Genomic DNA, 26781 nt, shown 5'->3' with positions numbered 1-26781 from the left:
GATTACAGTAGAGCTGATGCTACGGCCTGCAGCACATCCACACTCAGCACAATCCTCCATCCTCACTGCTGCGACTGCAAAAATCTGCACAAACATCTGCCACCAATAATATTCACTCTTATCACCGTGGCTCTTTAACACAACCATGTTAGGACAAGAACAAAGGATTGACGTTGGTTTGTGAGCTGTAAACTGTTCGAGGAGGTGACAGTGAGGTAGCTGTAACTCCAGGAGACCGTTGGATCAGTTCTCAGACATGGACTGACGCTGCTTCTCCATTCACTCCTTCAGTTTGTCTTCTGTCAGAGTCAGTCGCTGCTCCAAAATGGCCACCGTCTACAAAACAAGAACAGAACAGTCATGAGATTGACTGAAAGTGACACTTCCTACCTGATCTCATGTAAAAAAAAAAAAAAAAGGTAACTGAGTTAGAAAAAGGAATGACCTAACCCTCAGTGGGGCATAAAAGAGATCGTACAAATGGTCATGTCTGAGATTAATTTTTAGCAGTATCTTGAAAATTGTGAGGGATTTGATGGTCTGGATAGGGTTAGAAAGATCATTCCACCAGCAAGGCACAGTAAATGAGAAAGTTCTGGAAAGCAATGTTGTGCCTCTCTGTGATTTCTGTGGTACCGTCTCTGTGCTAGAAGAGCTTTGCAATAGTCCAGTCTAGAAATAACCAGGGCCTGGACGAGGAGTTGTGCAGACTGCTTGGTTAGGAAGGCCTAATATTCCTAATGTTGTGCAGCACAAAGCTGCATTATTGTTACTGTACTGTTAATGATTCTAGCTGGGTGGTGAAATTGTGCTGTACAGTTGGAGATGCTGGGAAGACTAAAGTTTTGTCGCCGCAAGATTTAGTTGCAGGTGATGGACTTTCATGCATCCCGAGATGTTGGCCAGACAGGCAGAGATCATCTGGTTGAAATGAAAGATAAAGCTTTGTGTCATCAGCATAGCAATGGTAGGCGAAACCATGTGTCAGTATGATGGGTCCCAGTGATGTAGTGCATATGGAGAAGAGGAGGGGTCCTAGAACTGATCCCTGAGGAACACCCATGGCCAGTTGATGTGCTTTGGACTCCTCTCCCCTCCAAGCAACCCTGAAAGACATACCCGTGAGATAAGATTCAAACCCGTTAAGTGGAGTTCCTGTGATGCCCAGCGATAAACAGAAGGAGGACAGAAGGATCTGATGGTAAACAAAAGCATTAAGAGCGTTTAGGATCCGTCCTGCTCTGGCCTCTACTGGGCGCCAGTTCGGGGAAAAGTGTAAAGAACAAGCACAGTTGTTGATGTGTTGCTGTGGAGGAGGTCTTGTGCTGACACATTCTAATAGTCAAAATGTACACTATGTTTTCATAGTACAATAAACTCTTACTGTCAAACAAGCAAGCAAAATCTAATGCTTTTAACAGGTTATGTGATGAGGAATCAAATATGCCTCGATAATGTCATATGTAAAGATGATAGCAAATCATAACAATGGGTGTTTACACTGTCTTAAAGGGCAAGCGGTCCTAAAATGTATGTAATAAAAAAAATGCATGATGTGTCCATGATTGTTTGGAAGCTAAAGCTGAAGCTTCTCACTACTGAGCTACTCAGATGGATTATGACAGAATGGAAAAGGAACAGAGTGAAGAACCATAAGGAAGCAAAATAAAAGGACAGAGAAAAAGTGAGGGAGGGAAGGACATTCAGATTCAAGCGTGGGAGGGAGTCATAATCCGTCGTCACAAGAATGCATGAATGGCATCTATTTTGGCCGGCCCCAAACAGATGTGCCGTTCTCCTCGTAGACAAACCCGCTGATTATGCAGGGCAGAGGTTCATGGCATGAGGCAGAAACCGAACACCACATCCTCTATGTGGGGCAGAAGCACAGACGGACCCCTCAAGAAAGCGGCCTTCTCTGAGAGCGGCTGGAGAGGAGATGAGGAACGGAGGCAGGATGTCTTGTGCCAGGGTCTGCATGGTGTAGTGGGCTCATGGAGAGGGTGTGGGTGAGGAACACACTGACCTTAATGTAGTATGGGGGCTGGGCCATTCACAACAGCACATGTGCAGTGGGAGCACTGAGAGTGTGTCCTCAAAACAAGCTCCCCGGGAGAGATGAGCAACTATCACTCATGCGTCGCTTTCCTTAAACTCAGTCAAAGATAGAAAGCTGGCAGCCCTTGAGAGGATATTACATTACAGAGAACATTTGTCACAACTTATTTTAATAAATGGCATCCAAACCTTAATATTAATTATATAAACTTAATAATCTTAATATTCTTTCTCCCCCAAAAATAAGTTATAGGCCCAAATGAAAAATAAATAAATATATAAATAATAGGTTAAGAAACTAAATCAAATAGTTGCTTTTCCACTATCGGGATAACAACAGGTCAGACACTACAACCTGCCCTTAACATGCCTCCATAGGACTCCAACTTCACACAACCCCACCATTACACTAGATAAAGACTTAACACTCCAGCATTGATATCAGACTAATGATTTAGGATAAAATCTTACAGTGACAGTAATCTATTAATTTGTGTCAGTAGTGCACATCAACCATGCTGAATCAAAATGGTGTTTATCACTTTCACATAAAAAGAGAACACACAGGAAAACAGCTCCATTAGGGCTAAGTCCAAAGGCATATACATATCATTCCTATCTCACTATACTATTATCCTTTCAGCCAGAGCAACACAGGGAGATCACGGACGGAAAACCGGTGTTATGATGTAATTTAATAAATATGCAGAAGCAGAAGTTCGTTATCAACAAAGGCATAGGGAAGAGTCTTAGGGAAGAAATGCAGAACCAAATAAATACATGATTATAATCATATATGACTTGTATTTAATATTAAGTTATTTTAGCTGTCTCTGGTAAGCATAATGTTTATTCATTATAGCAATGGTTAGCATCCGTAGCCTTTGGCTTCAAATCTATAAATAAAATATTTCTGCCTCATACGGTGATCATAATCCCCATTGGATTGCAATCGTAAGTTATTTCAGACACTCACTGAGTTTTGCTATGAAAATGGTTTCAAATCTCAATTTTAGCAGGCAGCCTGATATGAAAACATGTGAAATAAGCAGCAGTTGTGGCTGTCTCCTGACTCAGATAAGCTTTGTTCATGACCACTCCTCAAGCCCCAGTTGGCCTGCTTTGGAACAAGTGGGCCAAAGCCCCTTTGGATGTTGGCCCCGAGGAAGCCCCGACGAGGCATGATCAAGCCCCAGACTGGCCCTGGCACACACTAGTACACTCACTTTTGGCTCAATGGTGGAAATGTGCCTAATCAGGAGTGTTTCTTAGAGACATATAAGGGCTAAATGCATCCTAAAATCCACCCCGAAAAGTTACATCACTAAACTCATCCCCCTTAAACGTTTTAATAGATGTCTAGCCACAATGACACACTGGGAACTGATCACTATCCTTGGGTCACAGTCAGAAAGGATAGTGTTTGATGGGATTGAGCTCTGGACTCTGTTCAGCCAAATGAAGTTCTTACACACCCTCCTTGACAAAGCATTTGTATATGAGCTTCCTGATATGCCTGGGAGCACTGCCGTAATGAAGCAGGAAAGGGCCGTCCTCAAACTGTCGCCACACATTTACAAAGCACAGAATTGTCCAGAATGTCATGAAAAACAGTCTCATTCCATTATTATTCTCGGCCAAACACTGGCATGATGCTTTTGGGTAGGTAGTGTTCTTCTTGGCACCGTCCAAAACCAGATTTGTCCGTCAGACTGCCAGATGGTAAAGTATGATTCATCACTCTAAAAAACGTGTTTGCACAGCTTCAGAGAGCAACGGCAGTGAGCATTACAGCACTCCAGCAAACACTCAACACTGTGTGTGCTGATCTCACGACCACAGACACGACTTCATGAAGCACCAGACAAACAATTTGTGTTGACGGTGCTACCTGAGGCAGACTGGATCTCAGCATTGACCGTCTATTTCACGACTGCATTGATGTTGCTCCAAGACATTTACATTTAGCAACAATGTCAATCTGTTGACCACTCTATCATGGCAGACATCTCATGTACAGACTTGTTGGAGAGGTGATATCTACAGTGCCGAGACGTATGCCACTTCGGCCATTTTAGCGTAACTGTCTGAAAGAACAGCTGCGAGAATGAAGACTGAAATGAGAATTGCAATCAAAGTGGTGGTACACAAGAAATGCAAGGGTTTGGGTGTCCCAGTGGGCACTGTTGGTTTAATCATATGGAAATGGAAGCTACATCAAACCAACCAGACACTGCCTCAAAAAAAAAAAAAACAACCCTTGAAACTCTCTGCACAAACAAAGAAGCACTTGTTAGTCAATCTACAGAGAGGCCAGTGATCACTTTGAAGCAGTTGAGCCGCTGAGAATGAAGTAAAGGTGAATCGGTCAACCATCAAGAGCTCTGGAGAACACAGAGGCACAGAAGAAGCCATTACTCAAACAGACCATCAGCAGATCCCACACACTGCTTGTGAGATGGTAATGGCAGAGCATCCCTGAAGAACCTTTGAAACACAAAACGGCAGATGAAGAACTGCACTGGAATGTTGCAAAATGGAAACACATCTAAGGGAAATCTTATACAGCATGAGTGGCAGATGAACACACATCCACATGAGAGGTCCTGGTGAAACCATGACCATAGTGATTTCATTCACTACACCAATGTAGGTGTGATCTGGGGTCGAGCCATACAAGGACAGAGCATTCAAAAGCACTTTGAACTGCTGATTGATGGGTTTGGGACAAACAAGATGACACGCAACAGAAACACAAACCCCAACATTCTTGTTTGCTTTTTTATATGGTTTGAATCAGTGCCAGGCAAATCCCTGGAATGCTAATTACGGCTGGAGAGTTATTTCTGATCATTCTTCCACAGCACTCTCGCTCTCAGAGTCTTCCCTCTATCCTCCTACAAAGACGTGCTTGATGTTTGGCTCTGGGTTAGTGCAACCCAAGGATGACCCCCAGAATGCACGCGGTTCAGAATGTGGGCGAGACGTGCTGATGCTCAGTAAACAGGCTTCCTGAGCCGCCCCCTGAGGCCTGGGAGGCAGAGCTCAATAACATCTGCTGGTATTTCATGCTAGAGGGAATGGGTTTTGCATTTCCTTCCTCTGCAAGTGTGCTTTTCCGATCAATACGAGCAAGAGCCTTTCGGCCCATCTGAAAAGGCTGGGTAGCAGTATAACTCTGCTGTGAAACACAGCGCTGAAGGTCACTGGAGTTAGCGCAGGTAAAATCGTGATAATACTACACGAGACGCATGTTGTTTACAGGAGCGGTGTTCAAAATGCCGCTACTGTGTGTGTGAGCTTTGAATGTAATCCACTCTGATATGCTTTTTAGGTTGACAGTCTTGTTGAATAGGACAAGTATCTTATTGTATTTGACGTCATCTGCTACATAGAAATTCACTGCTGCTTCGGCACAGATCTATAGATGTAAACTGGCTCTATGACTCTTGTGTAAACCGGGATTTGTTTCTTTTTTTTTTAATGCACATAACATAGGCCTAAAATCGATTCCATAATTAAGGCAGTTTGCATTAAGTTCAGATGGATATATTTTACAAACAAGGTTATCTACAACAGTCTGCCATCCCAGACTTCAGTCAAAGAAAATAGTTTCATGTTAATAGAAGCCTCTGTACAGAGCGAAACAGCAACTGCCTTTTTTCACGTGCTCTTTAAACCAGCATTATAGGCCCATTAAACCCTCTCTAGGCTCTATTTTTGTTTCTCAATTGCCCACATACTACAGATGTGCATTAAACTAGTGGCTAATATACCCTCCGAGTGACAGTCTTGATGTTTGGGCTCACTGTAATACATGAATGTTACCAGTCCCCATACTAACATCTGCAATCTGCAGCGTGTGTACGGCTGAGAGGGGGAGTGTGTGAAAGTGTGTATCTTAGCACATTCCCTCGTTTCAGGTTCAGAAGTGAATTATTCATTGGGTTCTTCCAGCAACTGGATCCAGTGTTTTCTTCTAGACAGCAATTGTGCAGTGTGCATCAGGCGTGCTACATTAGCCAGTGCACTCCCAAGGTTTATATTTCTTTCAGTTTAACATTATGATCAAATGATGGCCAGGGAGATATTAAATGTCATCTGGATGTGCATTTTTGTGGAAACATCGGATGCTGGACTGCAGGGTCAAAATGACATGTTTAAGAATTTGCATTTAAGTATCTTTAAACAATGCAAGGAGAAAAACAACACTGACAGCCTTCACTTGTACAGTAAAAAAACTGAACCCATGTGAACTATCATTGCATGCATAAATGCATGCATATCGGGGTCCTATCATTCTTTTATTTATTATTATATTTTTCCCCCCTGAGGTCCACTTATAATGTTAGTGAAATCATTCTGTGCAAAGTAGTTTTTCATGACCATTTTCCACCCTTTCTCTGACCTTTACCATAAAGTACAGAACAGACACACTAGCCTGTGCAGCGTCAGACAAATAGGAAAAGTCATTTCAGAGGCAGAGCAAAAATATTTGATTAAAGATTTTCTTGAGAATAACATACATTGATTTATATATACACTACCATTGAAAAAGTTTATGACAAGTATTTTTTTTTTCAATTAATTAATGCTTTTATTCAGGAAGGATGCATCAAATTGATAAAAAGTGACTGGAAAGTCATTTAAAATGTTCAAAAGATCTCTATTTGAAATAAATGCTGATCTTCTAAATGCAAAGAATCCTGAAAAATAAAATGTATCACGGTTTCCACAAAAAATATTGTGCAGCACAACTGTGTTCAACATTGCTAATAATCAGAAATGTTTCTTGAGCAGCAAATCAGCATATTAGAATGATTTCTGAAGATCATGTGACACTGAAGACTGGAGTAATGATGCTGAAAATTCAGCTGCGCATCACAGAAATAAATTACAGTTTAACAGAGATTCACATAGAACACAGCTGTTTTAAATTGTAATAATATTTCAGAATATTACAGCTTTTACTGTACTTTTGATCAAATAAATGCAGCCTTGGTGAGCAGAAGAGACTATTATTTGAATGGTAGTGTATACATATATATATATATATATATATATATATATATATACATACTGTACCAGGTTATACAACAGACAATGCTGCTGACTTCCTCTCTAGTTGAGGTTGCTTGCAAGAGATCTAACTTAATTGCATGATGAAACAAGGGCGTATCCTGGTAAGTTTTACCACCCTTAGTGAAGCTGCAGGCCAAGGCAGTCACGGGTATTTGCATGAAGGTGAAGGTTGCATTGAGAATGTAATTCTGAAATATGGATAAATGCTCCCAGATGATGAAAAGTCCCCTTTGAGGCCCGAGCATTTTCCACATGCCAGAGGAACAACGTTAGGACAGAAGGTGGTGTTCTCCTGCAATGGAAACCAGCTGTTGCTGCCTGATAACTGCAGCATGAAGTCTTTTCCTCTCCACTATCACACAGAATAGGGGCGGGTCAGGTGAAAATGCTGAGTGGAGCAGCTCAGAAACGTTAGCCTTCACGCTCCCAGCCGAAGATGAGTCAGAAAACAGCTAATGATATGAAAAATGATAACATCAGACAGTCAACAGACCTCTAGGTCAGGATCTATTCACCTTCCCCATTAAGTCATTAAAATGTGTTTAAATGAGACTCCTCAAAGTAAATAACGCACCATTTGTAGATATTTGTGGTAGGGCTGTGGATTCAATGCATTCCTTTGGTGTGATTAATTATGGGAAATAACACTGATGCAGAGTCTGATGAACATGATGCAGGACGACTGACTGACTGCGTGATGAAGCCTATCAGAATGCAGTTATATGAGCCTAAAATTCAAGATATGAGCGCAAAACAATCACCCTCTTATATTTATATCATATGGTATAAATAGTGCTGTTTTCCCCAAATATCTGCACGATTGCAAATGTGACATTGATTTTACACAAGTGTTCAATAAACAAGAAGTTAATATTGTTACATTTTAGACACATTATTGTCAATGTTGTCTGCTTTGATCAGTTTCACAGATGAAAATAGCTCCAATCAAAGCTCCTGCAGAACTGTTGTGCGTCTCTGATCAGCGCACGCCAGTGATTCCTTACTGAATTGAACGAATCGCTTGACGTTACAGACATATATACGCTGCATGATTTGTGGGGAATGAAGGCTCTATACATGTTTTGTCTCGGTGAGATTCTGTCAGTGTGTCTCTAACACGTCACTACTCTAAACACGTTCACAGCCAACCAGGTGCTGATTTTTATAAATACTGTAAAACTCAAACTACACAGATTTCTTTTGTTATTTTTGTTTTATAGAGGTCGCATTGATAATCAGACACTCTTCCCCCATCCATTCATCATTTGTATTTGCTACTTTCCAAATGTCTTTTATGAATGTTTTATTTTTACTTTTGTCCCAGACCTAGACTTTTCACCTTCTAATTTTCCTTTTAATAAAAATCCATCAAAAAACAAACAAATAAATAAAGATTAGAATAAATAAATGCATCACTTCTAGGTACAAAATATGGTAGCATTTTTTAAGGTCCAATATCCAATTCAAGTAATAAGTAATAAGATAAAGTAATAAGATACAAGTGTATTTAGGACACATTAATGGAAGCTCTGGGCTTGGAAAAAGTACGGTAATCAGCAGCATGTCACAGACACTTCAGCGGGGTTCCTTTACTTCCTTTACTGCCCCGTTTTAACTGTACTGAAGCTCATTCAGGAAACTCCAGTCCAGCAGTACATTGAGATTGTGAGCTCTGAATCACATACGCTCTGACTTCCAAAGCGTTGTTTTAATCGGGCTTTAGTCGTGTTGTGTTGTGTCGGTGAGGTACATGAAAACTCCTCTAAGCCCCGAGTGTGTGAGTGATGCTCTTCCCAGGGGTTACGGCCGTATATGTATAGTGAAGCACGCAGGAGCGGGTGCATTAACAGATTATTCCTCTCATTTAGTGTACGCTGAGCTGATGAACTGAATGGACACTAATGCTGCATTAGGAGTGCAGTGGGACAGACATTCATCTGAAAGACAATTTCTACCAGGAACAGAAAAACAGGCTTCATGCTTTCAGCTGTCATTTCACACTTGACTTACCTTCATTAAAAGCTCCTTCATACATGTATAATTAGAAATTAGAGCCAATGACTCTACATGTACTGCATGTTCTTTATGGCTGAGACTGATATAATCCAAAACATATAATCACTGATGAAAAATATGAGTAGATATGAAACAGAAATGTATATATGATTTTTGACGTGTATATGTTCTAAAATTAAATATCTTTAAATCTCAAAGCTCACATACACAAAGGTTCATGAGTGAGTCAAATGTTAATTCAGTAAATTATTGATAGTAATGACTTCTGGTTAATTCAGTGAAGCACTTTTTAAATGGATTTAAAACAATAACAAGAACTTGGTCTTTAGACCGGTTCATCATCAGAACCGGCTCATATGACATCATGATAAAGACCCCTTGTCTTTGTATTATTGTGTTGGCCTGCATTTTAGCTCCTCACCCAGAGGACGACTTCAGCTTATCTCACTGACGTGACCTTAAGAGTTCATATTCCCAATCACAGAGCCGCTGTGAGCATTGACACACAACAAATGTGATAATTTACCATGACTTACAATTAGTCAGTTGGGAACACAGTGTTTTTTATTTTATTTATTAAATGACAGAGACAGTAAAGAGAGTACACAATTATTGGGTAGAATTGTCTAAATACTTACAAAATTTTACAAGACATTGTAATTCATAAGTTGTTTGTTGTAATTATGCCACTGATATTGTTTTGCTTACTGTGTTTACCGTGGTAAACGCGTGCTGAAGCATTTGTTCTCATGCGTATCGCGTGGTTTTTCAGTTTTGGTTTGCTAAGTAGTAAGGCGTGGCCAAAGCCAGGTAAAGTACTTATTTACAGTGTTTGCAAGTACTTGTTAGAAGAAGCAGTTGAGCAACAGAAGAGCACAGAAGCTTGTAAGTGTTTTGTTTCTTTACTCATTAGATTTTAGCATGGTAGTCATTGCTGGGCAAATCAAAAAACCTTACTGACCTTAGTTTGTATCAGTCACTCCTCACTTCCTTCTCTGCAAATGTCTCCACTGCTAAAACGTCATACTACCACAACAAAATTCACACACTTTTCAAAATCTTCTCTTCACTTCTTTGTCCTCACCCCCCCCTCCCTCATTCATCAACTCTTACAGCTGACGACTTTGCAATATTCTTCATAAATAAAACAAGAACCAACAGCGGCCAATTCCCCACAAACTACGACAAACATATCATAACAACAAATACACGCTCTCTCTCCTTCTTCTCTCCACTCTCAGAGGCAGACGTTTCCAAACTTACCCTTTCCAATCATCCTTCTACCTGTCCTCTTGATCCTATCCCCACTCACCTCCTTCAGGCCATTTCTTCCTCAATTATACCTGCACTCACTCCCATTATCAACACCTCTCTTCACACTGGTACCTTTCCCACAGCATTTAAGCAGGCTCGAGTAACCCTACTGCTTAAGAAACCCTCTCTAAATCCAGCACATTTAGAAAACTACAGACCGGTATCCCTTCTTCCATTCATTGCAAAGACACTTGAGCGAGTTGTGTTCAACCAACTCTCTATGTTTCTCACACAGAACAACCTCATGGACAACAACCAATCTGGCTTCAAAAGCGGCCACTCAACTGAGACTGCCCTGCTCTCAGTTACTGAAGCCCTCAGTAGGGCCCTGGCAAGAGCAGCTTCCAAATCCCCAGTACTTATCTTGCTGGATCTGTCTGCAGCCTTTGACACAGTTAACTACCAGATCCTCCTGTCCACCGTCATGAAGATGGGCATCTCAGGAATCTCTTACCTCTCAGATAGGTCCTTCAGGGTGTCTTGAAGGGGTGAGGATTCTAAGTCACAACTTCTTGCTACTGGGGTTCCTCAGGGCTCAGTGCTTGGACCACTTCTCTTCTCCATCTACATGTCATCATTAGGATCTGTCATTCAGAAGCATGGCTTTTCCTATCACTGCTATGCTAATGACACTCAACTCTACTTCTCATCCCAATCAGATGATCCGACGGTAGCTGTTCCTGCAGATTTGCCTTATACAACATTAGGAACATTAGACCCTTCCTATCAGAGCAGGCCACACAACTCCTTGTCCAAGCTCTTGTTCTCTCCAGACTGGACTATTGTAATGCTCACTTGGCAGGCCTTCCGGCATGTACTATCAAGCCTCTGCAACTGATCCAGAATGCAGCAGCGAGAGTGGTCTTCAACGAGCTGTAGAAAGCCCACGTCACACCTCTCTTCATCAGTTTGCACTGGCTGCCAACTGGTTGCCTACAAGACAACCACTGGCGCTGCAGCAATATACCTAAACTAGTTCAGACTTATGCGGCCTCCAGAATCTTGCGTTCTGCAAGTGAACGACGCCTCGTGGTGCTGTCCCAAAGAGGCACAAAATCACTCTCACTGACCTTTTCCTGGACTGTTCCCAGCTGGTGGAACGACCTGCTGATCTCAATTCAAGCAGCTGAGTCTTTAGCCATTTTCAAAAAACATCTTAAGACATCTTTTTCATCAGCAACTGCATTACATATTACATTCAGCGCATGCCTTCAGAAGTGCAGAAAGTCACTGTGATAATGTCCCCAAATCTACAGCCATTATAATAGTATTTATGACATATCTAAAAAGAAAGCTGACATATGAAGAATGTTTTTAGCAAATATTCAGTAAATATTCGACTTCATTCACTGAGTAGATATATTCGTCAGATGTGCACCGTATGTAAACGTGCATCACAGCACTACGCATGTCAGATATTTTTGAATCCGGTTGAGAAAATAGTCGGATTCAAGAATTTACATCCTTATCTTTTCCTATTGTGATTGGATTCTTGCAGGTCTACACCACCCCTGTCAATCCAATCTAAATTGCATTCAGATCAAACTCATTTGGATCGGTTGAGGTGTTTTCATTAAATCTTTTCAGTCCAAATGAGGCATCAATGCGATTATAAACAGATGATGTTGGTGCATGTAAACACAGTGTTTGGTGTGAATCTGTTACCTTTATGAGCACATCCAGCTGTCCTACGATGTGCTGGAGGGTGCTGGTGAGCGCAGTGGGAACGCTGTCCTGCTGGCCGTCAGACGGGGCGTCCACACTGGCTCCAGGTCTGACCGGAGCTGTGCTGCCACTCTTCTGTGAGGTATGGCTATCAGACAGACCAGCGGCTCCTGACTCCTGCGGGAGTGATGGGAAACTGTTAGCATCACTGAGGCCTTCACACATGCTGCTGACAGCCATCTGAAGGAGATTCACTGCTTCACAGCATCTGTCACTGCATGGGAGGCAAAGCAAATGTTGCAATGAAACAGAAGTAGCGACAGATCTTTCTTTCTGTATTTTGACGTGCATTTGATTGTAATGGGTTATTAAAAAATAAAAAATGTTGAGTGGCTGTTCTATGCATCAGTTGTCGATTGGATGACTGGATGGGGGGCGTGGCTCCAGGGGTGGAGTTTAAGGGGACTAAATGACTGGAGAAGATCCAGTTATGACATTCTGATTAAACATCATGAGCTCAAAACAACAGATGAACTGTTCACAATAAGATCTCTAACATGCATTAGAAAATAGACAGGGGTAGTTTTCACTTCATGCCAACTTTAAGGTTCAGTTAACTTAGCGGCCATTTAGACACACACAGCTCCAACCAGAAGAGAATGACTGGATCTCCTAAACTGTTTGTCAAGATTAAGTTCATTAAAAAAGATGACATAACATTTTTTCAGCCCATTTAGTGTGTATGTGTGATCTAGAGTGAACCAACTCCATAAAAAGATGGCTGGCTCTGTAAACTCAAAGGTGTGCTTATTTTAGTGTTGGACTGACATGTGAGTAGGCGGTCCTTCACTGATCACATTAATGCTGAAGTGGTCACTGTGTTTCTGATGGTAGTTTGAGAAATCATGTTTTGTTATAGTTTAATTAAAGTGCTGAGGGGAGTGTAAAGGTCAGCTGTGTAATTGCCTGGTTACAGTATTATGGACACAAATGAGACTAACAGCATATGGGATTAATCGCTTCTGGACGACAGGAGTAAGCGGAAAAGTCATCAACATTACAACAGCTCCATCAATAAAACATATTACACCAATAAAGACTGATATTAAACCCAAGACGACAATGATTCAAGATACTAATAAGCGCTTTTACCACCTCGAGTGGTATGCGTCAAGTGTATATTACGCTCACAGTTTTCCCCAGAGTTTGTCCTAGTATATAATACAATGGCCAAGACATGAAACATCTGCATTTATTGAAATTTATTGGAAATGAAGGAGCAGGAACTGTAAAACCATCTTAAATCAGGAGAATAGACAGTGTAAATGAGTTAATGAAATGAATATGACTGACACTGATGGGGACTGAACAAGGCTGACCAAGAGTGAGTCCAGTCTGCTTTGTTCACAGACCCACATCAACTGTTCAGACATCTGAAGCTTCAGAGGAGTTCAACCTCAACATATGAAATGTCATGTTATTGGTTTTATACTCTGAGCAGCCAATAGCTCACTGCATAAACACACTGATGTCCTTGCTGCAAGTGGACCTCTACTTAATGTAGTCCGGGTCATATTTTTAGATTGGACAGGATCTCCTAGGGGAAATGCAGAAATCACTGAATCATTTTATGCAGAAATCACTGAACAGAAATAAAGAGAAATAAAAAACACTATAAAATTCTTGTTTTGTTCATTTTCCCAGGTGTCACTCATCTTATCCATGTTTGGTCAGTCGTCAACATCCTCAGCGTAGTTGTAAGAGGCGCTAAAATGGGTCTACAGTTTCTTTCACATCCATTACGGTCATCACGTCATAGTCAACAGTCTGATGAGAATCCTGCTAGTTAAAGGTAACAGGTTTATTGCAGCTACTAAGAGCACACATTAAACATGTACAATGTGACCTTATGCATGCAATACTTTAGCCAAACATTAATGTCTGCATTGTTGTGCAAAGTACATTTCTGACCTTACAAACCAAATTTGAAAGTCTCTTCTTTTAACCAAGGCTACATTTATTTAATCATAAATACAGTAATGTTTTGAAATATTATGACAATTTAAAAAAGCTGTTTTCTATGTGAATATATTGTAAACTGTAATGTATTTCTGTGATGCGCAGCTGTATTTTCAGCATCATTACTCCAGTCTTCAGTGTCACATGATCTTCAGAAATCATTCTAATATGCTGATTTGCTGCTCAAGAAACATTTCTGATTATTAGCAATGTTGAAAACAGTTGTGCTGCTGAATATTTTTTTCTGGAGACTGTGATGCATTTTATTTTTCAGGACTGGATGAACAGAAAGTTCAAAAGAACAGCATTTATAGAAATGTCATCATTATAAGTAACATGTAGGGTGTGCTGTGAGTCACTCTGGATAAAAGCATGTGATAAATGAAACTCACTATAGCATCCTGCTGTGCTGTACTACGGTATGCAGTGAGGTAAAGTCTCACTCTGTCAGACAGAGCTAGACCACTGCCATCATTATCAATGGCCTCCAGCGTGGACTGTATGGGAACCGCTCTTGATCGTCGCTTCAACAACCCAAACGGTTAGCATATTTTCATTTTGAAGCATCTCAAATTTGTCAGTAGGCTGGGTTTTCAACAGACATGGTGCTCATGCAGTCTCATGTGGTCAGAGGATCTGGCATGAGGTCCAAGATCATGGACCTCACTTCACCAAGAGAAGTGAGAGGGGCAATAGGGAAAAATAAACAGGCAGTCGGCTCGTTCATACAAGAAAGTTGGCGCTCCTGCCATAACACGCCTCCTGGACACATCTGGCAAACAGGTGCCATTCGAGTGCCTCTTCCTGGTCCAAGCTAGGTAAATATTTGCCTGTGTGACCCTGTTGATATCAAGGCAAACAGCGGTGTCTGCTGAACACATGCTGATGGGATGGTGGAACACCAGCAGGTCTGAGTACGGTAAATATGAAGTACCCTACACCACATCACATTTACTGTAGTCACAGAGAGACTACTTATCACAGACGCTACGGTGATTGTGAGTACAGACTGTTGAAATCAATCAAATAGAGAGACCTCGAAAGAACTCGTCCCACTGCGTTTATGCTCCAGACACAAGTGTTTCAGAGTGAAGCATGGCACTGTGTTCATTTACACGTGATCAGCATGAGATCCGCTGTTTTCAGTATCTCAGAGCAGCTCAGTTCACAGTGAATGTAGTAAACTCAATCTCTACATGTGCTGGGAGTTTAACATGGATTTGGGAACATAACGACTATTTTCACATTCCCATAATTTCCAACATTTCTGTGGACAGATGATCACAGCATTTCACTAGATTTGTAATGAAATGTGGTGTTTGTAAACCTGTTTTCACTGAAACTGCCGTTTTCTGCCAAAAAAAGTGCTGAAATTAAGACGAAAGTATTAAAATGTTACTATAAAAATTAAGCATTACTATTACTGTTATATAGAGCAGCCATATCACCCTGCAGCCCAAGACTGGTCGCCAACTGAAGCTAAGCAGGGTTGAGCTGGTCAGTAACTGGATGAGAGACCTCCTGGGAACCATCCACTGAATTGGCTCTATCTCTCTCTCCTCTCCACCTGTAGCTGGTGTGTGGTGAGCGCACTGGCGCCATTGTACTGTGGCTGCCGTCGCATCATCCAGGTGGATGCTGCACTAGTGTTCATTTCGTTAACGAAAACTATGACGAAAAATGTTCGTCAATGAGGTTTTTTCCCCTGACGAAGACGAGACGATAAAAAGGTCATGAAACGATAACTGAGACTAAATGAACATGCAATATCGTTGACGAAAAAAGACCAGACAAAAATGTAGTTAAAAGAACAAAAACTTTACCAAAACCTTTTTTCTTTTTGTTGAAAAAAGTGGAGCCAAAATATTTCAGACTGCTGTACAAGACTCTATTATGTGGGCGTTCATGTTTGCGTTTGCCAGATATCAAGACCTCAAATCCCCCAATCAGAGCTTTTCCCAATCTGCGGAGGCACCGTGATCTGAAAACACCGACATACTGTACAAGTAAGCTGGACTTCAGCGATCTCCATTTGAGGTATTCTGCTTAAATGAAAGTGTCATTCAGCCAGTTTGTGCTCTGTCATGGATCTCGACTATTGTTTGCTGATTGTAACGTTACTTACGCAACCTCTGTGCAGCAATAAGTCTTTTTGCCATTGTTTTAAAAGAGCAACATTAATGCAATTTGGAATTATTTGAATTACTATTGGGAAATTCTCTATTATAATATTTGAGAGTAGGTTTTTGTTACGCCATTTTTTATAGTGTAGACTATATCTGAAGTCTTTGGTGTTTATTTAGCCTCTAATTGATATGCTGTTATAAATCTGTACATTAACGTTAGATGAGGTGAAATAAACCGTGCATACGAGTCGATATTCTGTTGATTTGTGCTCATTGGTGAAAGAGCAACTTCTGATGAAATGTAAAAATACATTTCCCAAATGACAACAATCATCGCAATTAAAATTGAGCAAAATAATATATTTTTTTCATCATTTTAACCATTATACAGTAAGGCAAAAATGTTTCCACTGACTAAAACTAGACTAAAATTCTCAGACATTTAGTCGACTAAAACTAAAACAGGACAAGTTGACCAAATATGATAAAAACTAAATGTTACATTTGACAGGAATAAGACTAAGACTAAATTAAAAATAGCTGGCAGAATTAACACTATGCTGCACACTGGTGGTGGTTGAGGAGAGACCCCCTCATATGACTGTAAAGTGCTTTGGGTGTACAGCAATACACAATAAAGCGCTATATAAATGTCTCATTCATTAATTCATTCATTCATATTCAAATTGTTTGGCTTCCCAAAACACCAGTGTGAATGTGATGTGGACTGAGACTCTGTCACAACTATATAGCAGTTTGAGTCCACATTAAAGTCCAGCTACAAATCAATGCAAATGACTCTAATTTGGTCACTGAAAAGGGGTTGGAGCTCTTAAATCTGTTCTCAAAGTGCACATTTATAAGATACAACATTTTTGGAGCAGGTCCACCCCCTACAGTCTCACAAAATCCTGTGGCAAACCCTGGGTGTGCTGTTACACCCTGGAAACCACCTAGAAACATGACAAAAACCCTTAGCAACCACCCAGTACACCCGGAAACCACCTGGCAACATGAAAAAAAAACCTTAGCAACCACCCAGAACACCCTGGAAACCACCTAGCAACATGAAAAAAAAAACCGTAGCAACCACCCAGGAAACCACCAAGCAACATGAAAAAAAAAAAAAACCCTTAGCAACCACCCAGTACACCCTGGAAACCACCTAGCAACATGAAAAAAAAAACCTTAGCAACCACCCCGTACACCCTGGAAACCACCAAGCAACATGAAAAAAAAAAAATCCTATTAGCAACCACCCAGTACACCCGGAAACCACCTAGCAACATGAAAAAAAAAACCCTTAGCAACCACCCAGTACACCTGGAAACCACCAAGCAACATGAAAAAAACCCTTAGCAACCACCCAGTACACCCGGAAACCACCTAGCAACATGAAAAAAAAAACCTTAGCAACCACCCAGTACACCCGGAAACCACCTAGCAACATGAAAAAAAAAACCTTAGCAACCACCCAGTACACCCGGAAACCACCTAGCAACATGAAAAAAAAAACCTTAGCAACCACCCAGTACACCCGGAAACCACCTAGCAACATGAAAAAAAAAACCTTAGCAACCACCCAGTACACCCGGAAACCACCTAGCAACATGAAAAAAAAAACCTTAGCAACCACCCAGTACACCCGGAAACCACCTAGCAACATGAAAAAAAAAACCTTAGCAACCACCCAGTACACCCGGAAACCACCTAGCAACATGAAAAAAAAAACCTTAGCAACCACCCAGTACACCCGGAAACCACCTGGCAACATGAAAAAAAACCTTAGCAACCACCTAGAACACCCTGGAAACCACCTAGCAACATGAAAAAAAAACCTTAGCAACCACCCAGTACACCCGGAAACCACCTAGCAACATGAAAAAAAAAACCTTAGCAACCACCCAGTACACCCGGAAACCACCTAGCAACATGAAAAAAAAAACCTTAGCAACCACCCAGTACACCCGGAAACCACCTAGCAACATGAAAAAAAAAACCTTAGCAACCACCCAGTACACCCGGAAACCACCTAGCAACATGAAAAAAAAAACCTTAGCAACCACCCAGTACACCCGGAAACCACCTAGCAACATGAAAAAAAAAACCTTAGCAACCACCCAGTACACCCGGAAACCACCTAGCAACATGAAAAAAAACCCTTAGCAACCACCCAGTAACCATCTAGCAACATGAAAAAAAACCTTAGCAACCACCCAGAAGCCGCAAAGCATCACCCTAGCAATGGCCCACAACACTACTCACATTATCTTCACTAAATCCAGTCACTGTACTGTAGTGATCTAAACAAAACGTGTGTGTGCTTTTTCCAGAAGCCGTAAATTAGTCAAGAATCATCAGTTATGCCCAGACGTAAAGTGTGTGCGAGGCGGTGTAATAGAGTGTAAGGATGTGGAGAAGTGCTCATCTGAGAGGGAACTCTTTCATCACTGACTCTGCTTCTGAAGGATAGCGTGGGATCGTCTTAATCTTCCCTCTCCATTCGCTCGCATAGAATGGAAAAGGTGCATTTTGTCATCCGTTAGCTCTGAATGAACTGATTTTTTTCTCTGTAGAGGTGTATTTTTGCAGTGCCGGGTAAGTGGCACTGCCCGTCCGGCCAGTTCAAATATTTACTTACAGTGAAGTTTAGCTTTATATAAACCATGTGCGGCTGCTCTGGCACACTGCAGCTCTATATTTAACCAGGCTGGGCTGGTCTGGATCAGGAAGAAAAACAGTTCAAATACTAGATCCTCATGACTGGCACAAGGGAAAACATTTGTTCAAGCAGCAGCAGCTTGAATGATCCATCCTGACATCAGGTGGCTGTTTGTAACACACAAAATTATGCATTAAATCAATTACGTGACCATTATTGATCAATGTGACAAAACCAGTTCATTCATAATAGTATCTACAGTACATCTGAATTAATTACATCAATGCTTGCTGATTAATCAACATTACTGTGACAGTAAAACAGGCCAAATGAACAGATTTAATTTCACTGAACACTGAATTTGTAGGGGTGTAACAATATTCAAACCGAACCGACAAACCATGAAACGCCACCCTTGGTGCTCTCATGGTGTACCAAACGCCCCCTGCGCAAATAATGAACCAGAGTGACAGCTTCCGCTGAATACACAGCACTGGCTTTGCTCGTGACTGCGTCCCTGTGTCCTTCTGCAGCCACACAGCCAAACCTCTAGATGGCGACTACAGGAACAAAGCTCAGCAGAAGACGGCGTTTGTTCACCTCCGAGCAGCGGCAGCAGTGTAAACAAACAGAGGAGGGTTGGAAGCATTTAGTGGAATTCTCTCTTAAATGTCATGTTGCTATATTAATAAACAAATATATTATGAAGTTTTTGGATTCATTTATGATTTGAGCTTCGCCCTGTTCGATCAGCCTCTCCGCTCTCATTAGCAGCTTTAGCAATCATACTGCTACATTCATTTCCAGTGGATTTTACATTATAAAAAAATAATGAGCTGAAATCAATGCGATTCTTTCTAATTCACAAAGCTTGTTTTATCAGCAATCGAGTCCCAGTTAAACTTAGAAGACTTAATGATGCGCCCATCAGAAAAGAGCACAATTATATGTATATATATATATTTACACTACCGGTCAAAAGTTTGAGATCAGAATGATTTTTAATGTTTTTTACAGGAGTCTCTTCTGCTCATCAAGGCGGCATTTATTTGATCAAAAATACAGGAAAAGATATAATATTGTGAAATATTATTACGATGTAAAATAATGTTTATACATTAAACTGTAATGTATTTCTGTGATGCGCAGCTGTATTTTCAGCATCATTACTGCAGTCTTCAGTCACATGATCTTCAGAAATCAGTCTAATATGCTGATTTATCATCAGTGCTGGAAAATATTTATTTGGAACCTGTGATACTTTGTTTTCAGGAATCTTTGATGAATAAAATGTTAAAAAGAAGAGCATTTATTTAAAATAGAAATATTTTCTAACAATATACACTACAGTTCAAAAGTTTGGGGTCAGTACATTTTTATTCTTTCTTTTTTTTAAAGAAATTAAAACTTTTATTCAGCAAGGATGTGTTAAATTGTTAAGAAGCTAAAGCAAAGAGTTATATTGTTAGAAAAGATTTATATTTTGAATAAATGCTGTTCTTTTGAACTTTTTATTAATCAAAGAATCCTGAAAAAAAGTATATTTGTCAGCACAACATTGATAATTCTGATAATAAATCAGCATATTAGAATGATTTCTGAAGATCATGTGACACTGAAGACTGGAGTAATGATGATGATGGAAATTCAGCTTTGCATCACAGAAATAAATTATATTTTAAAGGATATTCAAATAGAAACCATTATTTTATATTGTAATAACATTTTGCAAGATTACGTTTTTTTCTGTATTTTTGATCAAATAAATGCAGCCTTGATGAGCAGAAGAGACTTCTTTAAAAAACAGTACAAGTCTTACTGATCCCTAACTTTTGACCGGTAGTGTATATATATAATATTTATTGTCTGACTTCACATTTACCTTGAATTTTATTTCAAGAACATTAAATGTAATGAGATTATAAGGAATCTCTTAGATTTACAGAAAAAAATAAATGACAATAGCGTGTTACTATGTTCAGAAGACTGAATCTGACCAGTTGACACTTATTTTGTGCTTTTGTTTCTATTTATTATCTATAATTTGTGATTTTACCCTGTCCTGCTGCCTTCAAACTGTGTTCCTTTTATGTTACAAGTACTGTTTATAACATTTATATTTTTGGCACACAATGTAGAGCATACAACTAAAATATTTGTTCTTTAATAAATTAGCCCTGGCTGTAACATAGGTATTTCACCGTACCGAAACAGTGACGCCAAAACCACAATAAGTACCGAACCGTGAGAACTGTTACTCCCCGATGAATTTGCACAACATGGTTTGTACTTAGATGGTACTTCATACTTTCCTCTGATGGCTTGAAAACTCCTGATTATAGATTGCAAGTAGATGTAGACCTTGAATAAATTGTTTCCTAAATAATTAATGTAGAATTTTAATTTGAACTACATTATCTATAGTTGTGTAAACGCTTGAGCTGTGAAGAGAGGGCCTGTGAAACGGGAGCGGAATGTTAAGGAAGAGCCTGACGAAACAAACACAAAAACATGAAAGCTGAAGAGAGCTTATGGTGAGCCAACAGACTTCCAAAGAGCAGGATTAACTCGTGTTGAGAGGTGGACTTATTCACAGCTCAGCAGTAAAACAGCTGCTCAAACACACACATACAGTGAGACACACTCACGCACCCTTTAACACCCTCACCATGAATGACCTGGACTAGAAAAACCAACAGTGGAAAATTTCCCGAGGCTCCAGACAAACTCTGAACTAAACTGAGCTGACAGATCCATCAACAGATGCTTCCTACAAACACAGTCATTCATCAGCAGCCGCACATGTCCTGAAAAGTCACCTTCTCCTTGTAATACCGATGTCATACCTTTGTCATTATACGAATTTATGTCCTCATTTGTCACAAAAACGCGCACACACACACACACACACACACACTATAACACACACACACACACACACACACACACACACACACACACACACACACACACACACACACACACACACACAAGCAAACACAAAATGAAATATTCTTAAAATGTAAAACAGCTGACTTCTATGTGACTATATAGTAAAATGTAATCTATTGCTGTATTTTCAGCATCATTACTCCAGTCTTCAGTGTCACATGATCCTTCAGTTGTTGTTGATCCTACATGAACTTTCTTTAAAAACAATGTTTTTTTTTCTTCCTAATATACCATATCTACGGTGGCCGAGAGAGCTCAACGCGCTGCCAATCAAAAAACACCTGCAAATTAAGAAAACATCTTCATCAAGTTGGCAACACGCGCTGCAAATTCTTACAACACAACCAAATACAGAAATTCTCAAGTATACAGAGCACAAGCAGGATTCTACATTCTACATGTGCGAACTCTTTTTGTTAGTGTTGTGAGAATTTGCAGCGTGTGTGTTGCCAACATGATGAAGATGTTTTCTTAATTTGCAGGTGTTTTTTGATTTGCAGTGCGTTGAGCTCTCTCGGCCACCGTAGATATCCCTACTTTAGGCCTCCCACAGAAAAATAACTAAGAATATATAGATAAATAAGATGTGTGAATAGTGACAAAAAGTTTTCAGAATTGACAGTTGAGTTTTCTTTCAATAGAGTGAACATTGACAAGCTGCTCAAACAGCAACTGAATTGCGCTACCTAAAACTCTGTTGTGTCTGTAAATGTCACTTTTGTTGAAATCAGCTGTGGGTCGAGCGTGTGGAGCATTATTTGTGTGACGCAGGAGGTTGCTGTTCATGTAAAGTGTCACTTATTAGGCTCCATTTGCACTTCATTTAGGATCCTGAGGTAGAAGATCTGTCTGGGTTTTCAAGCAGAGCTGTGGTACCATCTGAGCCTTGCAAATTAGTCAGGTTTAATGAGATTAATGTGTGCTTTGTGGAGCGCTAAAAGAAAACAGCTCCCTTGCAAATGCTCTAATTTTCTAAGCTTTTCTGCTGCTCATAAATGAGCACATCTGAGCCAGAGAGGACTTTGTAAATTCATAAAGGAAAAATGGCTGAAGATTCTTTCCCTCTGAGAGCATCTCCATTTGTCATCATGTACGATGAGCTTCAAGCTCAGGTTCATATGAGGCGGGAGGAGAGAGACAGAGAGGAACACAGAGGAAAGACAAAAGCAGCAGCAGTGAGAGAGCAGCACAGGTCTCACACGCTGCTGCTCTTTTGTCTTTGTTTCTCAGAAGGGCTCTTCATGGAAGCTGAAAGATCAGCCATTAGACAGTCAGAGAAAGAGAGCATCCTCACACAAGAGCCTCCGACCTGTCAAAGGCAATTGTGTTAAGTACAGCCAAGCAACTGCCTCAAGGAATTATGGGATGTCAGTTTTTCCCAGTAACCTGACAGAGGCAAATATAGATTGCTTAGAGCTGAACTCTGCATTTCCCTTCATTGCAAACGTCACGTCACGAGAGCTCAACAAAAGGCCCAAGTTTCACGTCTGCTGCACAGATTTACTGCAGAAAGGTGAAAGAAGGCAAAACAGCACGTGTGCTACTGAAAGATGGAATTAAATTAGCCAAAACAGCGAATAACAATCACAAGAGGAGTGTGTTTTACTGTTGCTTTTGTTCTGTGCAGATCAGTGAAGTTTTGTGTGCTGGGAATTCTTTCATGAACTCTGCAAATGGGGCAAATTCACTAAACAATGGTATGTCTGCTTGTAATTCACTAACTTCCTGAGAACTAGTGAAAGCATGTGCAATCAGTGCTGAAACAGCATCGCACCGTGAGTATTTATAGAGTCAGTCTCATTCATTTTCATGAAAACAGGCCTCTTTTCCATTTCAATTAGACTCAGTACAGACTAGAGATTAAACTATCGATGAAATCACCAAAATTATCATGTTATCAGTATAACGGTATTGTTAAAATGTGATGGAAATCTTCAAAAAGTACTGACACATAAATTTACACCAGGCCATGTAAATTCGGTCCGTCTTTTGGCCAGACAAAAGCTGCACACAGGCTGAATGTACATGTAACTCTCTGACAGCAGGTGGCGCACATGGAGCAGCAGAATTAGAGCTGTTTCCCGTAACCTCCGTGCACAAAGCATTGCGATTAAGAACACTTCTTTACTAGGAATTACATGGAGTAAGATGAATTAGATTAACTGCATTAGTTAATTAGTCACTTTACAGCTGCTGCTATCATAAAACACACTCACTTGTAGGTTCAAAATTCTACGCATGGCACATTTATTGTCCAACTATAAATATTTTAGTCATAATCCATCTGTTTGACGCACATGTGAGTGGCGGCGCTCGTTCCCTGAAGTCTATGGTGTTTAGTGGAAAATCACATGCAGAATGCTCGTGCACTCCTGACAGCAAAATGGAAATATTTCCTTGACTTTCTAACATTTACAGATGGAGAAAATATAGTGTTGTGCAAAAGACTCAGGCCATTAGTATTTTCACCAACCAAAAAATGGTTTTAAGCCAGTTATTTCTATTTTTTGCTGTAGTGTCATGACATGGTGACATGAAGAAACAGAAAACACTGAGACAGACTAAATCCTGAAGAACTGTGGCAACGTCTCCAAGATGCTTGAAGAAACCTTCCTGCAAAGCTACAGTGCTGTGAGAAGTTTTAGGCACTTGTGTAAAATGCTGTAAAGTGAGGATGCTAATGTCATAAATAGATTGTACTGATCAATTAACTTCCATTAACTAAATCAAATGTTGTGTATAAGGCCAGATCTCTCTGTGGAAGACATAATTATGATACATATAATGCATGTAACCTGTGCATCAAGAGAGAAAACTAAATATAAATAACATTTATTTTCTTTATCTGTCACAAACAATGCAATATCAATATTTACCATTGCATTGCTTGTTTCTCCAGCTTCATTAAATAAATTTGGTGTTATATTACTGTGGTATGCTTAAAGTGCATATTGCAGGTTAGAGACCCAGTGAGTCAATGTATAGAAAAATAATGTAGGAACTAGATTTTCTTTAGAATATACTATTAAATACGCTACTTGAGGCTTCTGGAGTCGTCTTTGTGAGAAAATTTTACTTCGCATCTGAAAATCGCCAAAGATGCAGCCAAGAGTGACCAGGATTATTCTAATAATAATTAAAGTTTACATTCTAACAATAAAATGTATAAATATTATTTGATATTAATTGCTCATGGACAAAAGATTGCGGCTGGTAATGCACTCACTCTATGGCTGAACATAGACCGGAAGCTTTTAAGTGGCCTGAGATTTCATGATTGCGGCGATTTGAAAAACTCAGGATAAATAAATACTGTCCAGCACAAAGCAAAGTTTTCGCGTGTGTGCAGAGTAGTTTTGTTTTGTGTGAAAACATGGTGGAAAGCTGGGAGGTTTTAAAAGAGTGCTAAGGGAGTTATACAAATGAATATATGAATAAATTAATTATATGAATGTACCTCTGAAGGTTCTGCCTGTCAGAAAAGATTTGAAGACATTTATTTCCCATCTTCACTCCATGTAATTCCTAATAAAGAAGTGTTCTTAATCGCAGTGCTTTGTCCACGGAGGTCTACACAGCTCTAATTCTGCTGCTCCATGAGCGCCCCCTGCTGTCAGAGAGTGGAGTTACAGAGACTCACATTTACATTCATCCTGTGTGCAGTTTTTATCTGACCAACAGACGGACCGAATTTGCATGGTCTGCTGTAAATGTTGACCAGTTGATGAAAAACAAGCTTATGTGGATTCTACACTGTGACGAGTGGGGGCGGGGCTTAGCTTTGCCAAAACACACCTGGAAGATTCTGAGGCAGATGAGACAAAAACTGAATTATTTGGCCTCAACACCAAACGATACGTCTGGAGGAAATCCAATCCAGCTCAGCATCCAGATAACAGCGTTCCTGCAGTAAAGCATGGAGGTGGTGATGTCCTGTTATGGGCTGTTTCTCTGCAGCAGGGACTGGAGCACGAGTCAGGATAGAAGGAGAAATGGACGGGGCAAAATACTGTCAAATTCTTGAGGAAAATCTGCTGCCCTCTGCCAGAAAGGGAGAAAAAGCTGAATGTCCTTGCATGGCCTCATCAGAGCCCAGACTGAAACCCCACTGAAAATCTGCAATGTCTTGAAGACTGCAGTCCACAAACACTTACCATCAGATTGAACTGAACTTGAACAGTTCTGCAAAGACGAGTGAGCAAAAGTTAGTAGAGATAAATCTCAACAGACTAAAGGCTGTAATTAAAGCAAAAGGTGCTTCAACAAAATACTGACACAAGGGGTGATGCTTTTTCCAACTCAGTGATTCAGTTTTTTTTTCTCTGACATGTTGGTGTTTTATCTTTCAGTAGGATGTTATGAGCTGCACTGAGTAAATACAGCTGGATACAACTAAAACTGTGTCTTCATTTCAGGCTGCAAAGCAACAAAATGTGATTATTTTAAAGGGGGTGATTCTTTTCTATACCCACTGTATGTGTACATATATTAGGGCTGGGTAAAAAATATAGATTTCTTGATTTTAATCAATTCTCATTTTTATGAAATTATATTGATTCTTAAATCCCAAGAATTGATTAGTCTAGCCTGTTTTCAGTTAATGAAGGGAGCATTGTTGCACCTCCCGTCCAATAAATCGTAATAAGCTTTGTGCTTTGTTACTTTTGATATGAAACAAAGTCTCAGCTTTCAAATTCTGTCCATTTTATTACAATATTCAAATATTAAATGCCATTTTGGCGCTGTTTAATGTGGAGTGAGAGATAGTCGTCTCAGCTTTAAAGGGGTGATATGATGCTGCTAAAAAGAACATTATTTGGTGTATTTGGTGTAATGAAATGTGTTTATGTGGTTTAAGGTTCAAAAAACACATTATTTTCCACATAC

The 26781-nt window shown here is 40.2% G+C and overlaps 1 pseudogene; it reads right to left on the bottom strand.

Annotated features, from left to right (window-relative positions):
* Positions 1-243: 243 nt before the first annotated feature.
* The window catches only part of LOC107677937 (POC1 centriolar protein homolog A-like), a 74106-nt pseudogene continuing 47568 nt past the window's right edge, over positions 244-26781 (bottom strand).

The sequence above is a fragment of the Sinocyclocheilus anshuiensis genome, unplaced genomic scaffold, assembly GCF_001515605.1.
Source record: "Sinocyclocheilus anshuiensis isolate Anshui unplaced genomic scaffold, SAMN03320099.WGS_v1.1 scaffold1254, whole genome shotgun sequence".
In the NCBI taxonomy this organism is placed as follows: Eukaryota; Metazoa; Chordata; class Actinopteri; order Cypriniformes; family Cyprinidae; genus Sinocyclocheilus; species Sinocyclocheilus anshuiensis.
Note: the sequence above shows the minus strand (reverse complement) of the source record. Positions and strands in the feature narration are given on the sequence as shown.